At 39.6% G+C, this 21203-nt stretch overlaps 2 long non-coding RNA genes across 3 annotated transcripts; both read left to right on the top strand.

Moving 5' to 3' along the window:
- Positions 1-2815: 2815 nt before the first annotated feature.
- Positions 2816-16454, top strand: LOC113125345 (uncharacterized). Of its 2 annotated transcripts, XR_003295145.1 has the most exons (4): positions 2816-2954; positions 3054-3144; positions 3231-3516; positions 16192-16454. It is a non-coding gene; the product is annotated as an uncharacterized LOC113125345 (long non-coding RNA). The 2 variants fall into 2 exon arrangements; XR_003295144.1 differs by lacking the exon at positions 16192-16454 and having other exon boundaries at positions 3231-3891.
- Positions 9631-9959, top strand: LOC113125347 (uncharacterized). The gene is made up of 2 exons (XR_003295147.1): positions 9631-9769; positions 9869-9959. It is a non-coding gene; the product is annotated as an uncharacterized LOC113125347 (long non-coding RNA).
- Positions 16455-21203: the final 4749 nt, after the last annotated feature.

The raw sequence follows: 21203 nt of genomic DNA, 5'->3' as shown, positions 1-21203 counted from the left end.
CATGTACGACCAGGACTGACTCCTGTGATTGTCCACTACAATACAAGGACAATGCAGCTTCTGTATTTCCATGAGAATGAACTATTAAGGATGCTGACATTTGGCCTCAGTGTTTTAGCAGGACATATGTACAGCATTCATCACGTGCACAGTTACAGCAGCTATAATTGATAGTTTTCTATCAGAAGACAAAGTCATGTCAAAGAGGAGACTTGTAGTGATGAGCCTACAGAGAATTATCAGCTCCACCACATGTTTGTGTTTTGTTGTGTAGTCAGCAACCTTCCTGTTTTGGTTCCCTCTCAGGAGGCTCTGACCACTAACATACTGTTGTTTATGGCCACAGCAAGTAGCTGTTCAGTGATAAACCTCTAAAAACCTGCTACATACCACCTGCTCAGCATCCCATATTATTTGAGAACAGTCACTTTAAATCCTGGGACCCACAGGCACATTGCACAGCTAAGGGGGTCACTCCTATGAGTGAAATGTAAGGGGTATGTCTCATTCAGTAGACTTACAAAATCACAAATATGTATTTTTTACATTTACAGATTAAATATAAAGTTCACATTTACAAATCTGAGTATAGAGCACACACACAAATCTGACTACACACACACAAATTTAACTACAGATACACACACACAGATTGAGACACAGGTACACAACAAATGACGAAAGGTGGGGGAGGTATCCTATTTTTTAATCAGAAATGGGGTAACCCCCAAAATGTGACTGTGAAAGAGAAGGTCTGCTGTCCGGACACTGAACTGGTCTCAGTTGGTTTCCGCCCATACTATGTGCCAAGGGAGTTTATATATATAGTCGCCATTGTTGTTTACATTCCACCGAAGGCGGCACCTGCAACGGCGTGTGACGTCATACATGATGCTGTTGCTAGGATACAGACCCAGCACCCTGAGGCATTCATTGCAATTACAGGGGATTTCAATCACGTCTCTCTGTCCTGCTGCCTGACTGACTATGTACAGTATGTAGACTGTCCAACACGTGGAGAAAGGGCATTAGATCTGTTCTATGCTAAAGTCAAAGAAGCCTACAGGGCTGTACCACTTCCACCACTAGCTAGATCTGATCAACACATTGGTCTATATTCAACCTACATATAGACCTTGTGTGCAGAAGCTTCCTGTTACCACCAGGTCTTTCAGGGAATGGTCAGTAGAGACAAGGGATTCATTGAAAGACTGTTTTGAGAGCACAAACTGGGATGTACTGATGGAGAGGCAGGAAATGGACAGTGACTTGGACAGGAGAGTCAATATCATCACTGACTACATTAATTTCTGTAGAGACACAGTACACCCAGTCAGTACAGTACGGTGCTATCCTAACAATAAACCATGGATCACCAGTGACATTAAAGACCTCCTGAACCAGAAAAAAAGGGCTTTACTGGACAGGGATAAGGAGAAACTGAGGAGTGTACAATGGGAGCTCAAAAAGACACTGAGGCGAGCTAAGGTGGAGTACAAGAAAAAGTTGGAAAAACAGCTGGAGAACAATAATACCAGGGAGGTGTGGAGAGGGGTAAGGACCATCACTGGCTACAAACTGAACAACCCTCAGCCTTTGGATGGTGATGTGGATAGAGCCAACACCTTTAACCAGTATTACATCAGGTTTGACAATGTGGCTACTTCCACCTACATCTCTACAGCTACTCCCTCCACCACCACCCCATACGGTTGCTCTCTCCACCTCTGCTTCCTGTACCTCCATGTCTAAAGCTGCTCCCTCTTCCTCCATCATCTGTTACAATCTTAGCAGTTTTGATCTGGGCGACCTGAACCCATACTGCATTCCATGTGCCAGAAATCTCCGCGTATGGTTTTACTCAGACCTTAAATTCGACAAACAGATCAGCTCTGTTGTTAAGCCATGTTCTTACCATCTATGTCACCTTGCGAAAGTCAAGCCTATTCTATCAGCTAAAAATTTCAAAATAATCATCCATGCAGTCATTACCTCTCGTCTCAACTACTGTAACTCTCTTTACTTTGGAATTTCCCAATGTGCTATTGGTCGCCTTCAGCTGGTGCAAAATGCTGCTGCCAGGCTGTTGACTGGCACGTGCAAGTTTGACCATATTACACCCGTCCTATCCACCCTACATTGGCTTCCCATTAACTGAAGAATTGAGTTGACAATTGAACTCTTCGTTGTTAAAGCCCTACATGGTCATGCCCCAGCATATCTCTGGGACACCTTACACCTTCACACGCTGTCCAGAACACTTAGATCAGGAAGTCTAGGTTTGCTCTCTGTTCTGAGGTCGAGGCTTAAACAAAGCAGAGACTGTGCTTTTGCAGTTGCAGGCCCTAAACTTTGGAACTCACTACCAGCATCGATTGGATTGATGCCCACACTTCCATCTTTTAAATCCAAACTTAAAACCTACTTTTCTACTTTAGACTCATGACTCGCTGCTGTAAAGTACATCATTCTCTCTAGTTTGGTTGTTTATATATTTATGATGTTGTATTTTTAGCTGCCTTTTATGCATTGTACAGCATTTTGGTCAACCTGATGTTGCTTGTGAAAAGTTCTATATAAATAAATAAATGAATGAATGAATGAAAGTTTTTAAAATGTCAGCAGACTATTAACACTTTTATCGAGAAGCCAATTATATTAGAATAACTGAATTTAAATGTTTGGTTGGTTGATCTTTAGTGTGTCTTCATGATAATTGGACATGCCCACTATCAGATGCCTCGGAGCTTAGTTTGTCACAGACTAATGAACTTGTGAGAACTTTTCATTGGTTGATCTTTGTCCTGTGGGTTCAGCCCAAACTCCATAAATACAGTCAGAAGTGCAGATACTTGTCATTCAGCAAGTCAGAGAATCTCTTACTCTACGACTGATCTTCCAGTTTGAGGCATCAGCTCATCGACAGTATCGATACCGACAGCTGCAAACTAAAGGTGAGTCCAATATCTTTATTTCTCTGTACACACATCCAGAAGAATCAGTAACTAAATACTCAGAGTATCTGATGTTTAAGGTTTGATGTTTTCTTTCAGAAAATGAAGCTCCAACTTGTGTTTCTGCTCTTTGCTTTTGTGGCTGTGATCAGTGCAGCATCTGTGCAAGACAGTGCTGCAGAAGACCAAGGTAACAATATGACAAAATGAGATGTAGTGTCTGTGTCTGTCTGAATAGTTCAAGTCATGTGGTGTGTGTCTCATGTTGTGATCTAGAAAACGAGGGTCTGAACCAGGCAGCCATGAATGATGACAGCAACATGGATGGCGGCAGATCTCGATTGTCCAAATGGTCATATATATTCCTAGCAAGGACGACAACAAGGAGGATAGCGGCTTAGTAAATATGTCCAGAAAAAGGCCAGTTTTTTAGGACAACAAGCAGTAGGGGCTTACAGGATGGGACACTGCCTCATTAATTCTTGGCAAGTGAAGACCCACGAAGATGAAGGATACAGGAAGTGATGATGAAATTGAGGAGCAGAAGTAGCAGAAGGCAGAGGTTTTCCTCACTTAATGATCACCATATCTTGTGCTGTTAAGATGACTTGATTGATTATTGTGTTTAGGGACAGCATATACAGTGTGACCGTACATCATTGTACGTTCCAACTCATATATGCTCTCTAGTCATAATAAGAACGTGTCTGAGCATCTGTTTCTATAGTCCAATGGAAATGAAAAGAGAATTAGTAGCAAAAGCCTCCAGCTCTGATTGAACATCCCACAGAAAACTGAGCCACCATGATGTGAAGTAACATTTCATCTTAAGAGAAAAGGATATACAGATCACTGAGGGAGGAACTTTCAGCCTCATCAACACCTGCTCTTTGATATCACTTCATGTCCCACAATAAACAGCATTTCAGCATTTCAACCAGTTGAGTCATTGTCTTATTGTAGTGGGGTCAAATAAAAGCCTTTGACAACTGGAGATAAAGATCAGATGAACCTTTATTAGTCCCACATCAGGGAAATTCATGTTACAGCAGCAAAGGCTTCGACACAAGACACTCAATAAAAATAGAAACAACAAAAGACCAAAATAAACAAGGTTTTATCAATATAACCAATAAAACTGTGATAATAATAAAAAGCAAAGTGTAATATTACATTTTATTTTGAAATTCTAACCAGTGATTTTATGACTGTTACATTAGTAATAATCAGAAACACACACTAACAGTTAATGAAACACATATGTAAAGGTCTTTTTATAACAGTCTCCCCAAATGTTAAGAATTATATTATATCTCTGTCTAATTACATCAAAATTGTTATGAGTCATCACGCAACATATTCAATATATAAACCTCATTAAAATGAGTAAGATTAAGTTGTCATCCAGAGATTCTACTGATGTTTCTCTGTAAGTGTATTAGTCACATATCGAGTGGTGGAATCAGATTCAGCTGTGTAAGAAGGAAGAAATGGTCTGTGTGTTTGTGTGTGTGTTGGTTTGTGGAGAGTCCTGACTCACTACCAGAGGAGAGTCTCCCTCTTGTGGTCACAGGTCAGAGGCACAAAGTCTTATGAAATTTGAGTGACTTTCTGAGGTGTTGATCTGTGACCATATTCCTGATTAATGGGAGGGAAAGGGAAGCCTTCAGCTGTCGCAGGATGATGGTGACCTTCCAGTATTTCATCAATACAGCCTGTTGTTGAGGGACGTGAAGTTTCTTAACTTTGGGTCTGGACGGGATGTTCAAGACATTTTTCTATAACCGGCAAAATCAGACTGAGCTGAATAACGTAAAGACAAAAACTAAACAAACAAACAAAAAAAAAACATACGTTATAACCAGTATCTTACTTTTGATCATCATTGTTGTGGCAGTCTGACATTTACTTTATTTTTTATTAGGATCTATTTAGGAAATTTAGGATTTATTAGGAAAGTTTAAGTTTAATGCCAAACAACTACTCAGTTAATTGCTCAATTATGTTTTCAATAATTGACTAATCATATTTTTACAAAAGACAAAAGTTCAATTCAGCCAATCAACGCTCTCAGATATTCACACAACAACAAAAATTCAGCCAATCAGCGTCGGCTAATTTGACGCATAAACGGCGACGATTTTACCGCCCAGAGCAGCGTCGATCAGTAGCTGAGCGGTGACAGTGATTGACAATGGTGGACGCTGATACCCGAGAGTCGCAACTTCAGCTTTCTCCTAATTCAGTAAAATCTGTTCTTCAGAATCAATTTGAAAGAAGAACTTTGGTGGAGAAATTACAGGTTAAAGAGTTTGGCCCACGTGAACGTGACATCGTAATCAAACAACAAGCGAAAAAGGTAAAACCTTAGTGAGAGGTTTCAGTCGTAATTGGTACAGCAGAAGGGCTTGGCTAGCTAACTCCGTGTTTTGCTTCCTTTGCTTACTTTCTAAAACGGGAGGAACAGACACAGCATGGACTGTGACAGGAATTAGGGACGTTAAAAATGTATCTGAAAAACTTAAGAAACACGAATGTACAAGAGCATATGGGAATACATTAAAGCTAGTCATGCTAGACTGAGTTAGCATCGCCACCCAAGTGGTCGAAGGCCACAGAAAAACACAACTTATTGTTGGAACTGCAATGTCCTCCCTCAGTTCTGCGTGTTCGTTTGATTGATAAAACAGAGGAAATGAATGTGGTCTCAAATTAGCCATTTATTAACACACACTGAATAAAGCAGTTGCAGAGCTCTGGGTCAGACTGTCCCTAACACCAACAGTGTTCTCTGTCAGTTCATGAAGTCTGACTGCCTATTTTTCCCTTAACCCGCTGATAATATTACAGAATGAAATGTGCAATCTTTAGGAAGCTGGCGTGTTCTTCTCCCATAGGTTGAGAACGCTGGGATGTCCCGAGATATCCCTGTTGCTGTGCCTCCTGGCAGAGGTCAGGCTGCCCTGTAAGACAGAGTTCAACAACAAAAGCACCAGGCACATCCTATCTGATGTTATGTCTAATTTATTTCTCATCCTGTGGGAAACCTTGCAATTACTGAAAAACAAGTTCATGTCTAAACTACTACTGTTTCACACATACTAGAATGCTTCATGATTATACTGTAATAATGCCTTAAAGGTTTAATCCATAATATGATAAAAGTAATCTAATACTGCCTTATACCTTAAGCTGTAATGTAATAGAAGTAATAATTCCCACATTATATAGCAGTATTCCCTAAACAGATTACATTGACCTGTATCATTAAGTATTTATATTATATATATATATATATATATATATATATATGTGTGTGTATTAGTGTGTATATATATATATATATATATAAAGTATTTATTATATCAGTTGATATATTGTTTAATGGCCATACATTTTAATGTTGAAATTAAAGAACTGTTGAACATTTCCAAGACCATGAGTTATGTTATTGGCCTGCAGTTGTTCTTTAATTGTACTGGGATGGTGACTGAACTAAGTAAATTTGGCACAGCCCCACCTAAAACATTGTCTCCCACTGTGGCTGCAAACAATAACTCCAGCAAACAATAACTCTGGATGTGATGTTAGTACTGTAAGTTCATTTAACAAATATAAATACCGCAAACAGCTCTAATTCAGATTATCCTCATTTTCAATATTTTGTTCATTGATCAATACAGATAACACAGAGGAAATTATTTATTTGTTTTTCTTAATCCCTTATTCTCTTTTCATGTTATTCATTCATCTGGTTCCATTGCAGGTCGAATGGGTTGAGGCCCGTTCCACAGACCGACCACTAGAGGGCGCTCATCGCGCAGCGGAGAGAGTAGAACAAACACTCCAGAGGAAGAATAAATCTTGTGACGTAACCATCAGCTCAACACGTGTTTTCTCTGTTCTTTGTCACAGGTTAGTAAACAGTTAAAAATCAAGTGGACATTACAGACTTTGATGGTTTGAATATGTCACTAATGAGATAGTCCCATGGTTGAGTAATGAGTGTGTGTTGGATGAAAATGAATATATTTTATGGTTGGTTTATTTGTCAATGTGTCTGAAGTCAAGTTGATGCTTGAATGTGTTGAAGAATAAATCCTCTTGTTGTGAAGTCACCATCAGCTCAACACGTGAGCTTTCTGTTCTACATGCCCTCTGAGCTGAACCTTAGAGGAGCAACACTACAAATATCTTGGTTTGTGATCGATGCTACCACATCCTACACTCCTGCAACAAGCTGATGAATTCTTTTATCATCAGTTCTCATACCATTGTTTAACCCAGTGATTCTCAAACTGTGGGGCGCAGCGAACGGGAGTAAATTAGTCTAATTTTGTGTATATCCTAATTCATAATTTTCTTTACTGACAAACACCATACATGCAAAATAAAACAACCACATACAAAGAAACGTGTCATTAAAAAACACAAATAGAGGGAAAGAAGAGGAACTATGGTGTGGGAAATAGATGTTTAACTTCGGCACTTAATTGTAGCGGAACAATAAGCAAACCTTCACGCAGCGACGCAATGATTAGTGGGCATAACGATGGATAAATTTGATACACGGACCGCTAAAAGAGCAAAAGAGACTCCACGCCAGCAGACAAAAACACGACGGACGTGGACAGATGACAGTAAGGTAAATCGAGCAAAAAGCCAGCCAAAAAGAAAATACGATGAAGCCTACCCGGGTCTTGGATTCACAGTGGGGCTGGTGGGGGCAGAGGAGAGACCCATGTGTGTTGTGTGTCTTAAACCGTTGGCAGCAGACTGCATGAGACCCAACAAATTAAACAGACACTTAGAAACAACGCACCCCAATCTTGTCAATAAACCACTCGACTTCGAAGTAGTTACACAATTGCACTTTCATTTTATTTATTTTGAAGTCTGTATTATTTATTTAGAAGTTATTTTGAATAAATTAGAACATTTTAAGTTTGAAATAAGTTTCATTGTCATTTTTTGGGGTGAAGTGGGTCTTGAAACTTTATGCTCGGCCTTAAAGTGGGGAATGGCAGGAAAAGTTTGAGAACCACTGGTTTAACCCAAGTCAATGTGGTGCTAAGTGATCTCTGAACTCAGAATATGTTGTCATATACACTTTGTCTGTTGTGATTATGATGTGTGATGTATGATTGAGGAATTGTTGTTTCCTTTATGATTTAAATCAATTGAGCTGCTTCAGGATACAAAACTATTTTCAGTATAAAAGCTGACAATAAAATAGTTAATGTGCAGCAGCAGTTGGGCAAACACACAAGTTTAATTGAGAAAACATATTTAAAGCATGATCATACACACTGTGTGTAAGCCCTTGGAGCATTGTTAGCTGAGTCGTAAAACATTTCACTGGATGAGTGATGTGCTGTTTTCCCAGCACAAATACTGCCTGAATTTACTGAGCACAAACTCCAGAATAAATTTAACTCTGCTTTCTGAGGACACCTCAGCCCAAGTTAAAGCCAGGCTTTAACAATCTACAACAAGTCAACACAATGGTCATAGGGAGATTATGGTGCCATATTGGAACATGTGAGAAAAACATGGTGAAATATCTACTGCTGTATATCAGCAAATGGAAAGAGAAAATATTTCATGAATGGAGGAAGACTGGAGCACTGATAGAATAATCAGCTGTGGAGTGAATGTAACATGAGATATTAAAGGTTTAATATAATTGAATAATTCCCCTGTAGCTCAGGTGTGACAAAATAGCTCCTGGCTCATCCAGTACCAGAGCTGCAGATCTAAAACTAACATCATCTGACAAGATGTTGGGTAAAGGTTTAAGTTTTGTTCTCAGCTTCAGGCATGTCCTGAAAAGAAGAAGGTAATGTTTTGTTGATGTTTCTTATTAAGGTTAATCGTGGATGTAGATGTTTTATATAACAAATGTTTCCCTGTCCATGTACAACCAGGACTGACTCCATCTCAGACAGGCACATTTGACAGCTAATGGTCTGGCCTCATTCAGTAGAAAGTAACAGATATATATTTTTTGCATTTACAGATTTTGTTCACATTTACAAATCTGAGTATAGAGCACACACAAATCTGACTACACACAGAGACTGAGACACAGGTACACAACTCTCCTTATAATTATGCTACAATAATTGCCCCATACAGTGTGACTGTACATCATTGTACGATCATATATGCTCTCTAGTCATAACAAGAATGTGTCTGAGCATCTGTTTCTATAGTCCAATGGAAATGAAAATAAATTCTCTTTAAAGGTGATTTATTTATACTTTGGTGTTGAACATCACAAAACCCCCAAAATCAACATTTCTGTATCTTTATTGTTTTGATTCTCAAAAATTCTGAAAGTGATCACTGTGCAGAAGACGTTTCATAGTTTGTGACAACCAGGTTGAGATTTGATTTTGAAAATGTAACAATGTAAGAAAAAATTACATTTATAAAAACAAAAAAGTTCTTAAAAACCACAGTAGGTTTTTAAAATGTCAGCAGACTATTAATACTTTTGTCAAGAAGCCAACTATATTAGAATAACTGAATTAAAATGTTTGTTTAGTTGATCCTTAGTGTGTCTTCATGATAATTGGACATGCCCACTATCAGATGCCTCGGAGCTTAGTTTGTCACAGACTAATGAACTTGTGGGAACTTTTCATTGGATGATCTCTGTCCTGTGGGTTCAGCCCAAACTCCATAAATACAGTCAGAAGTGCAGATACTTGTCATTCAGCAAGTCAGAGAATCTCTTACTCTACGACTGATCTTCCAGTTTGAGGCATCAGCTCATCGACAGTATCGATACCGACAGCTGCAAACTAAAGGTGAGTCCAATATCTTTATTTCTCTGTACACACATCCAGAAGAATCAGTAACTAAATACTCAGAGTATCTGATGTTTAAGGTTTGATGTTTTCTTTCAGAAAATGAAGCTCCAACTTGTGTTTCTGCTCTTTGCTTTTGTGGCTGTGATCAGTGCAGCATCTGTGCAAGACAGTGCTGCAGAAGACCAAGGTAACAATATGACAAAATGAGATGTAGTGTCTGTGTCTGTCTGAATAGTTCAAGTCATGTGGTGTCTGTTGTAGAAACTTTACTTGATGCTGAGGGCCCAGGCCAGGGGACCATTGATGACAGTGGCCTGAACCAAGGGCCCACCAAGGACGACAACAAGGAGGAGGAGTTTATTATCATTTTCACTGGAAAATGAGGAGCAGAAGTAGCAGAAGGCAGAGGTTTTCCTCACTTAATGATCACCATATCTTGTGCTGTTAAGATGACTTGATTGATTATTGTGTTTAGGGACAGCATATACAGTGTGACCGTACATCATTGTCCGTTCCAACTCATATATGCTCTCTAGTCATAATAAGAATGTGTCTGAGCATCTGTTTCTATAGTCCAATGGAAATGAAAAGAGAATTAGTAGCAAAAGCCTCCAGCTCTGATTGAACATCCCACAGAAAACTGAGCCACCATGATGTGAAGTAACATTTCATCTTAAGAGAAAAGGATATACAGATCACTGAGGGAGGAACTTTCAGCCTCATCAACACCTGCTCTTTGATATCACTTCATGTCCCACAATAAACAGCATTTCAGCATTTAAACCAGTTGAGTCATTGTCTTATTGTAGTATATACAGCGGGTACGGAAAGTATTCAGACCCCTTTAAATTTTTCACTCTTTGCGTCATTGCAGCCATTTGCCAAAATCAAAAAAGTTCATTTTATTTCTCATTAATGTACACTCAGCACCCCATCTTGACAGAAAAAAACAGAAATGTAGAAATTTTTGCAAATTTATTAAAAAAGAAAAACTGAAATATCACATGGTCATAAGTATTCAGACCCTTTGCAGTGACACTCATATTTAACTCACATGCTGTCCATTTCTTCTGATCCTCCTTGAGATGGTTCTGCTCCTTCATTGGAGTCCAGCTGTGTTTAATTAAACTGATTGGACTTGATTAGGAAAGGCACACACCTGTCTATATAAGACCTTACAGCTCACAGTGCATGTCAGAGCAAATGAGAATCATGAGGTCGAAGGAACTGCCCAAGGAGCTCAGAGACAGAATTGTGGCAAGGCACAGATCTGGCCAAGGTTACAAAAGAATTTCTGCAGCACTCCAGGTTCTTAAGAGCACAGTGGCCTCCATAATCCTCAAATGGAAAAAGTTTGGGACGACCAGAACTCTTCCTAGACCTGGCCGTCCAGCCAAACTGAGCAATCGTGGGAGAAGAGCCTTGGTGAGAGAGGTAAAGAAGAACCTAAAGATCACTGTGGCTGAGCTCCAGAGATGCAATAGGGAGATGGGAGAAAGTTCCACAAAGTCAACTATCACTGCAGCCCTCCACCAGTCGGGGCTTTATGGCAGAGTGGCCCGACGGAAGCCTCTCCTCAGTGCAAGACACATGAAAGCCTGCATAGAGTTTGCCAAAAAACACATGAAGGACTCCCAGACCATGAAAAATAAGATTCTCTGGTCTGATGAGACCAAGATTGAACTTTTTGGCGTTAATTCTAAGCGGTATGTGTGGAGAAAACCAGGCACTGCTCATCACCTGCCCAATACAATCCCTACAGTGAAACATGGTGGTGGGAGCATCATGTTGTGGGGGTGTTTTTCAGCTGCAGGGACAGGACGACTGGTTGCAATTGAAGGAAAGATGAATGCGGCCAAGTACAGAGATATCCTGGAAGAAAACCTCTTCCAGAGTGCTCAGGACCTCAGACTGGGCCGAAGGTTCACCTTTCAACAGGACAATGACCCTAAGCACACAGCTAAAATAACAAAGGAGTGGCTTCGGAACAACTCTGTGACCGTTCTTGACTGGCCCAGCCAGAGCCCAGACCTAAACCCAATTGAGCATCTCTGGAGAGACCTGAAAATGGCTGTCCACCAACGTTCACCATCCAACCTGACAGAACTGGAGAGGATCTGCAAGGAAGAATGGCAGAGGATCCCCAAATCCAGGTGTGAAAAACTTGTTGCATCATTCCCAAGAAGACTCATGGCTGTACTAGCTCAAAAGGGTGCTTCTACTCAATACTGAGCACAGGGTCTGAATACTTATGACCATGTGATATTTCAGTTTTTCTTTTTTAATAAATTTGCAAAAATTTCTACATTTCTGGTTTTTTCTGTCAAGATGGGGTGCTGAGTGTACATTAATGAGAAATAAAATGAACTTTTTTGATTTTGGCAAATGGCTTCAATGACACAAAGAGTGAAAAATTTAAAGGGGTCTGAATACTTTCCGTACCCACTGTATAACCAATAAAACTGTAATAATAAAAAAAGTAACGAGTAATATTACACACACTTTTTTTTTTGGAATTCTAATCAGTGATTTTAATGAGACACGTATGTGAAGCCCTTTTTATAACTGTATCCCCAAATGTTGTTAGGGATTATATCTTTTTGTCTATTTCTAAGAAAATAATTACATCAAAATTGTTATGAGCAACATATTAAATATATAAACTTGTTATTTGAATCCTACAGTCACGCAGTTTTATTTGTGCCTCCCTTCATTTTATAATTGTTTTTGATTTCGACAATATGATTTCCTTTAATTTTCACCAAGACAATCTGAGTTTTTACTTTACTTTCATATTGTTTAATTTAATCACATGTTTGAATGTGTTGAAGAATAAATCCTCTTGTTGTGAAGTCACCATCAGCTCAACACGTGAGCTTTCTGTTCTACATGCCCTCTGAGCTGAACCTTAGAGGAGCAACACTACAAATATCTTGGTTTGTGATCGATGCTACCACATCCTACACTCCTGCAACAAGCTGATGAATTCTTTTATCATCAGTTCATACCATTGTTTAACCCAAGTCAATGTGGTGCTAAGTGATCTCTGAACTCAGAATATGTTGTCATATACACTTTGTCTGTTGTGATTATGATGTGTGATGTATGATTGAGGAAATGTTGTTTCCTTTATGATTTAAATCAATTGAGCTGCTTCAGGATACAAAACTCATTTCAGTATAAAAGCTGACAATAAAATAGTTAATGTGCAGCAGCAGTTGGGCAAACACACAAGTTTAATTGAGAAAACATATTTAAAGCATGATCATACACACTGTGTGTAAGCCCTTGGAGCATTGTTAGCTGAGTCGTAAAACATTTCACTGGATGAGTGATGTGCTGTTTTCCCAGCACAAATACTGCCTGAATTTACTGAGCACAAACTCCAGAATAAATTTAACTCTGCTTTCTGAGGACACCTCAGCCCAAGTTAAAGCCAGGCTTTAACAATCTACAACAAGTCAACACAATGGTCATAGGGAGATTATGGTGCCATATTGGAACATGTGAGAAAAACATGGTGAAATATCTACTGCTGTATATCAGCAAATGGAAAGAGAAAATATTTCATGAATGGAGGAAGACTGGAGCACTGATAGAATAATCAGCTGTGGAGTGAATGTAACGAGATATCCATCCATCCATCCATCCATCTTCTATACCCGCTTTTCCTGTTCAGGGTCACGGGGATCCGCTGGAGCCTTGTAACGAGATATTAAAGGTTTAATATAATTGAATAATTCCCCTGTAGCTCAGGTGTGACAAAATAGCTCCTGGCTCATCCAGTACCAGAGCTGCAGATCTAAAACTAACATCATCTGACAAGATGTTGGGTAAAGGTTTAAGTTTTGTTCTCAGCTTCAGGCATGTCCTGAAAAGAAGAAGGTAATGTTTTGCTGATGTTTCTTATTAAGAGAAGCAGCAGACGTAGATGTTTTTATTCCAAATGTTTCTCTGTCCATGTACGACCAGGACTGACTCCTGTGATTGTCCACTACAATACAAGAACAATGCAGCTTCTGTATTTCCATGAGAATGAACTATTAAGGATGCTGACATTTGGCCTCAGTGTTTTAGCAGGACATATGTACAGCATTCATCACGTGCACAGTTACAGCAGCTATAATTGATAGTTTTCTATCAGAAGACAAAGTCATGTCAAAGAGGAGACTTGTAGTGATGAGCCTACAGAGAATTATCAGCTCCACCACATGTTTGTGTTTTGTTGTGTAGTCAGCAACCTTCCTGTTTTGGTTCCCTCTCAGGAGGCTCTGACCACTAACATACTGTTGTTTATGGCCACAGCAAGTAGCTGTTCAGTGATAAACCTCTAAAAACCTGCTACATACCACCTGCTCAACATCCCATCTCTACAGCTACTCCCTCCACCACCACCCCATACGGTTGCTCTCTCCACCTCTGTAGACCATCACTACACCTCATTGTCTATGTCTGCTCCCTCCACCTTCACTTCTGCTGCTGCTTCCTGTACCTCCATGTCTAAAGCTGCTCCCTCTACCATTACCTCTGAGGCTGCCCTCTCCACATATTCAGCTGTCTCCTCCACCTCTGTGAATGCTCCCTCCACCTCCACTCCCACCTCTGCAGCTCCTTACTATACCTCATACTCTATGACTGCTCCCTCCATCTCCACCTGTATGGCTGCTCCCTCTTCCTCCGCCATCTGTCTGTTACAATCTGAACAATTTTGATCTGGGCGACCTGAACCCATACTGCATTCCATGTGCCAGAAATCTCGGCGTATGGTTTGACTCAGACCTTAAATTCGACAAACAGATCAGCTCTGTTGTTAAGCCATGTTCTTACCATCGATGTCACCTTGCGAAAGTCAAGCCTATTCTATCAGCTAAAAATTTCAAAATAATCATCCATGCAGTCATTACCTCTCGTATCAACTACTGTAACTCTCTTTACTTTGGAATTTCCCAATGTGCTATTGGTCGCCTTCAGCTGGTGCAAAATGCTGCTGCCAGGCTGTTGGCTGGCAGGTGCAAGTTTGACCATATTACACCCGTCCTATCCACCCTACATTGGCTTCCCATTAACCGAAGAATTGAGTTGACAATTGAACTCTTCGTTGTTAAAGCCCTACATGGTCATGCCCCAGCATATCTCTGGGACACCTTACACCTTCACACGCTGTCCAGAACACTTAGATCAGGAAGTCTAGGTTTGCTCTCTGTTCTGAGGTCGAGGCTTAAAAAAAAGCAGACTGTGCTTTTGCAGTTGCAGGCCCTAAACTTTGGAACTAACTACCAGCATTGATTGGAGTGATGCCCACACTTCCATCTTTTAAATCCAAACTTAAAACCTACTTTTCTACTTTAGACTCATGACTCGCTGCTTTAAAGTACATCATTCTCTCTAGTTTGGTTGTTTATATATTTATGATGTTATATTTGTAGCTGCCTTTTATGCATTGTACAGCATTTTGGTCAACCTGATGTTGCTTGTGAAAAGTTCTCTATAAATAAATGAATGAATGAATGAATTAAAGTTTTTAAAATGTCAGCAGACCATTAACACTTTTATCAAGAAGGCAATTATATTAGAATAACTGAATTTAAATGTTTGTTTGGTTGGTCCTTAGTGTGTCTTCATGATAATTGGACATGCCCACTATCAGATGCCTCGGAGCTTAGTTTGTCACAGACTAATTAACTTGTGAGAACTTTTCATTGGTTGATCTTTGTCCTGTGGGTTCAGCCCAAACTCCATAAATACAGTCAGAAGTGCAGATACTTGTCATTCAGCAAGTCAGAGAATCTCTTACTCTACGACTGATCTTCAAGTTTGAGGCATCAGCTCATCGACAGTATCGATACCGACAGCTGCAAACTAAAGGTGAGTCCAATATCTTTATTTCTCTGTACACACATCCAGAAGAATCAGTAACTAAATACTCAGAGTATCTGATGTTTAAGGTTTGATGTTTTCTTTCAGAAAATGAAGCTCCAACTTGTGTTTCTGCTCTTTGCTTTTGTGGCTGTGATCAGTGCAGCATCTGTGCAAGACAGTGCTGCAGAAGACCAAGGTAACAATATGACAAAATGAGATGTAGTGTCTGTGTCTGTCTGAATAGTTCAAGTCATGTGGTGTGTGTCTCATGTTGTGATCTAGAAGATGAGGGTCTGAACCAGGCAGCCGTGAATGACAACAGCAACGTGGATGGCCGCACTGCTCCATTGCTCAAATCGCCAAATGATATGCCCAGCAAGGACGACAACAAGGAGGATAGCAGCTTAGTAAATTTGTCCAGAAAATTGCCAGTTTTTTAGGACAACAAGCAGTAGGGGCTTACAGGATAGGACACTGCCTCATTAATTTTTGGCAAGTGAAGACCCACGAAGATGAAGGATACAGGAAGTGATGATGAAATTGAGGAGCAGAAGGCAGAGGTTTTCCTCACTTAATGATCACCATATCTTGTGCTGTTAAGATGACTTGATTGATTATTGTGTTTAGGGACAGCATATACAGTGTGACCGTACATCATTGTCCGTTCCAACTCATATATGCTCTCTAGTCATAATAAGAATGTGTCTGAGCATCTGTTTCTATAGTCCAATGGAAATGAAAAGAGAATTAGTAGCAAAAGCCTCCAGCTCTGATTGAACATCCCACAGAAAACTGAGCCACCATGATGTGAAGTAACATTTCATCTTAAGAGAAAAGGATATACAGATCACTGAGGGAGGAACTTTCAGCCTCATCAACACCTGCTCTTTGATATCACTTCATGTGCCACAATAAACAGCATTTCAGCATTTAAACCAGTTGAGTCATTGTCTTATTGTAGTGGGGTCAAATAAAAGCCTTTGACAACTGGAGATAAAGATCAGATGAACCTTTATTAGTCCCACATCAGGGAAATTCATGTTACAGCAGCAAAGGCTTCGACACAAGGCGCTCAATAAAAATAGAAACAACAAAAGACCAAAATAAACAAGGTTTTATCAATATAACCAATAAAACTGTGATAATAATAAAAAGCACAGAGTAATATTGAACACTGGTGTGTGAGTATGAACATGTGGTGAAGCAGTGTGTCACTGACAGAGCTGCCCAGTGCTGTCAGAGTCTCATTCATGGGGTGGGGGTCATTCTCCAGCAGGGATGCTATCTTGGCCAACATCCTCCTGTCTCCCACCACCTGCACTGTGTCAAGGGGACTTCCCAGGACAGCTGCTATACTTGTCCCTCAGCAAGTCAGAGTAGCTCTTACACTACTACTGATCTTCTGCTTTGAGGCGTCAGCTTGTCCACAGTATTGACACCTGGCAGTGTGATACGGAATTTTACAGATGACAGAGAGGACAAAACAGTCAGGGTGAAGTACTTGTAAGTTAGTGAGTAAATTTTATTTATAGAGCACATTTAAATTCAGCTTACACTGACCAAAGTGCTGTACAAGACAATCATAAAATACAGTAACGTATCAAATAAAATCCAAATTAAAATCCAAGATAACAATTTTCTATAAATTAAAAATCAGGAAAGGCCATAGAATAAAAATGCATTTTAAGTCTAGACTTAAAAACCGAAATAGACGGAGCACTTTAATATCAGGTGACAACTGATTCCATAAACCTGGAGCAGCTACTGCAAAGGCTCTGTCACCTTTAAACTTATGTCGTGACTGTGGGACATATAAAAGAGTTTTATTAGCAGATCTGAGGGACTTAGGAGCAGAATTAAATAAGATCAGAAATGTATGATCGGGCTTTTCCATTAAGTGCTTTAAAAACAATCAACAAAATTTTGAATTGAATTCTAAAGAAGACAGGAGGTCAGTGGAGTGACGTTATAATTGGAGTGATATGATCACATTTTTTTGCACCAGTTAACAATCTGGCTGCTGCATTCTGGGCCATCTGCAAACAACACAGTGAAAATTGGGGAAGACCTAGGTATATAGACTTACAGTAGTCCAATCCTGATGTGATAAATACATGAATAACTTTTTCCAAGTCTTGAAAGGAAAATGTTGATTTAAATCTAGAAATGATTCTCAATTGATAATAGCTGTTTTTAACAACTGAGCTAATTTGCTTTTCAAGGCAAAGCTCAGAGTCAAAGATAACACCTACATTTTTTGTATATGACTTAACATATGGAGTGAGACTGTCTAAGTTACTAACTCTAGATTTTCTGTTTTTACAGGGACCAAAAATGATCACCTTAGTTTTTTCATTATTTAGCTGGAGAAAAATAATTATTCACCATCCAGCCAGCCAGATGTTAATGTCCTTCAGACAGTCCATAAGAGGCTGCAGAGAATGACTAGATTTTAATGGAACGTATAACTGAGAATCATCAGTGTAGAAATGAACAGACATTTTCATCCATCCATCCATTCATTATCTATTCCCACTCATTCCTTAACCAGGGTCACGGGGATCTGCTGGAGTGTATCCCAGCTCTGAAAAGAGATTTTATATTCCCTAATTATATTGCCAAGTGGAATCATGTACAGATAGAAAAGTAATGGCCCCAAAATGGACCCTTGAGGGACCCCACAAGGAAGAGAAACTGATGATGAGGAAAACTGGCCAATAGCCACTGAAAGTGTCCTGGATTTAAGGTATGACTTAAACCACAATAATGCTGTACCCTTAATACCTACCCAACCTGTGTCCACAATACAGTACGATACCAAACACTAATGTTGTACATGTTGACCATGGCTGCAGTACAAACAAAGTGATCCAGTCCTGTGTTTTCTTACACGCATTTTATTTTGAAATTCTAACCAGTGATTTTATGACTATGGCTTCATTATTGATCAGAAACACACACTGACAGTTAATGGAACATGTATGTAAAGGACTTATCTTTCACAGCATCCCCACACATTGTTAGTGAATATATTGCATCTCTCTCTTTGTTTTTATAATTTAGTGTCCAAAATTCTGCTGTTGGTGGAAAACTGATCCGAAAGTTTAGTTATTTTTCATGCTGGATCTTCCAGAAAACTTTCTTTACAAGTGATTTAAACTGATACACTATATTATACTTTTTTTTTTTTACAAAATATCAGAGAACTCCATAAATGTAAACCTGCAGTGACCAGTATATTAAAGTTGAGCTATTCTGCACAAAAATATTTAAGTTTTAATTTTACAGTCACAACCTCAAACTGAATTGACCCAACGCACCATATTAAATAAAGAATATTACAAATAAACATTAGGACATTATGTTACACATGGTTACTTGAATTGTACAGACAGTTTTATTTGTGCCTCCCTTCATGTTAAAATTGTGTTTGATATCGACAATATGATTTCCTTTAATTTTCACCAAGACAATCTGAGTTTGTAGTTTACTTTCATATTGTTTACTTTCTCTTTTATCCTGCTGCCCTAATAATATGATTTGCTCACAGTTGTCATCCAGAGATTCTACTTACATCTCTGTAAGTGTGTTAGTCACATATCGAGTGGTGGAATCAGATTCAGCTGTGTAAGAAGGAAGAACTGGTCTGTGTGTTTGTGTGTGTTGGTTTGTGGAGAGTCCCGACTCACTACCAGAGGAGAGTCTCCCTCTTGTGGTCACAGGTCAGAGGCACAAGGTTTGATGGTTTTGTGAGACCCACCATCACAAACCATTAGGAGTAGAGACAGCTGCTGCAGTATTGTCAGAAACACACTGTTGTACCTTGTCCCACATTTTGACCTTTGTGACAATGAGTAGAAATGACCAACACTCATGATGATCTCAGCCTGTACTACTGGTGGGTAAATAGTGGCCCTTAGGTTAACACTGGCCCTCCAACAAAAAACTTGGCCCCTGGTAAAAGCTGTTTATATCAAGACTTTGACTTGATGTTTCACAAACGAATAAACTTCGAAAACACAGTTTATCCTCATTTACTGGGGGGAAAAACCATCTGCTCTCAAATCAAATATAAATCAGTTTTATCCTTAAATACACGAAAAGACCAAAACAAACTGGGTCTATACTGTAAAACCACTGCTCTAAGTTTGACCAAACATCTATACCAGGGGTCTGCAGTCCATGTTCCTCCAGGTTCACCGTCCTGATTGTTGTCCAACTATCCCTGCCCTACCCACTGCTGACTACCTGGATCAGCTGTGTCAGTCAGTCACAAGCTGGAAGATACCATCTCAAATATGGGTGGAGTTGGGGAGGACAGAGTGATTTGGTATCTTCCAGTGTCTGACTGGATGAACACACCTGATCCAGGTAATCAGGATATACAGATCACTGAGGGAGGAACTTTCAGCCTCATCAACACCTGCTCTTTGATATCACTTCATGTCCCACAATAAACAGCATTTCAGCATTTAAACCAGTCGAGTCATTATCATAGTGTTTTGTGCTGTTATTCTGTGTCTGTCTCCTGCTCTTTATTCATACTTTGGTACTGTACATAACAAAACCCTTCACAGCGACATTTTTGTGTCTTTACTGTGTTTGATTCCCAAAAATTCTGACTCTGATCCACAGTGTAGAAGTTTCATCACTTTGTGAGAACCAGGTTGAGACTTGAGGCTGGAAATGAAACAGTGTGAGAAAATAAACATATAAAAAATATTAAAAACCATAGGAGTGCATTCAGTGTCAGTAGATAATAATGATGTAATTGAGAAGCCAAATATACTGAAATAACTGAATTCAAATGTTTGTTCCCTTGGTACTTGGAGTGTCTGTATTATAAGTGGCTGTGCCCTCTATCAGATGTTAAAGAGCTTAGTTCGTCACAGACTAATGAACTTGTGAGAAGTTTTTGTTTGATGATCTTTGTCCTGTGGGTTCAGCCCAAACTCCATAAAAACAGTCAGAAGTGCAGATACTTGTCATTCAGCAAGTCAGAGAATCTCTTACTCTACGACTGATCTTCCAGTTTGAGGCATCAGCTCATCGACAATATCGATACCGACAGCTGCAAACTAAAGGTGAGTCCAATATCTTTATTTCTCTGTACACACATCCAGAAGAATCAGTAACTAAATACTCAGAGTATCTGATGTTTAAGGTTTGATGTTTTCTTTCAGAAAATGAAGCTCCAACTTGTGTTTCTGCTCTTTGCTTTTGTGGCTGTGATCAGTGCAGCATCTGTTCAAGACAGTGCTGCAGAAGACCAAGGTAACAATATGACAAAATGAGATGTAGTGTCTGTGTCTGTCTGAATATTTCAAGTCATGTGGTGTGTGTCTCATGTTGTGATCTAGAAGATGAGGGTCTGAACCAGGCAGCCATGAATGACGACAGCAACAAGGGTGTCCGCACTGCTCGCTTGCCCAAATGGCCAAATGATATGCCCAGCAAGGACGACAACAAGGAGGATAGCAGCTTAGTAAATATGTCCAGAAAATTGCCAGTTTTTAAGGACAACAAGCAGTAGGGGCTTACAGGATGGGACACTGCCTCATTAATTCTTGGC

This window comes from Mastacembelus armatus, chromosome 18 (genome assembly GCF_900324485.2).
Source record: "Mastacembelus armatus chromosome 18, fMasArm1.2, whole genome shotgun sequence".
NCBI lineage: Eukaryota > Metazoa > Chordata > Actinopteri > Synbranchiformes > Mastacembelidae > Mastacembelus > Mastacembelus armatus.
This window is presented reverse-complemented; position numbering and strand designations above follow the sequence as displayed.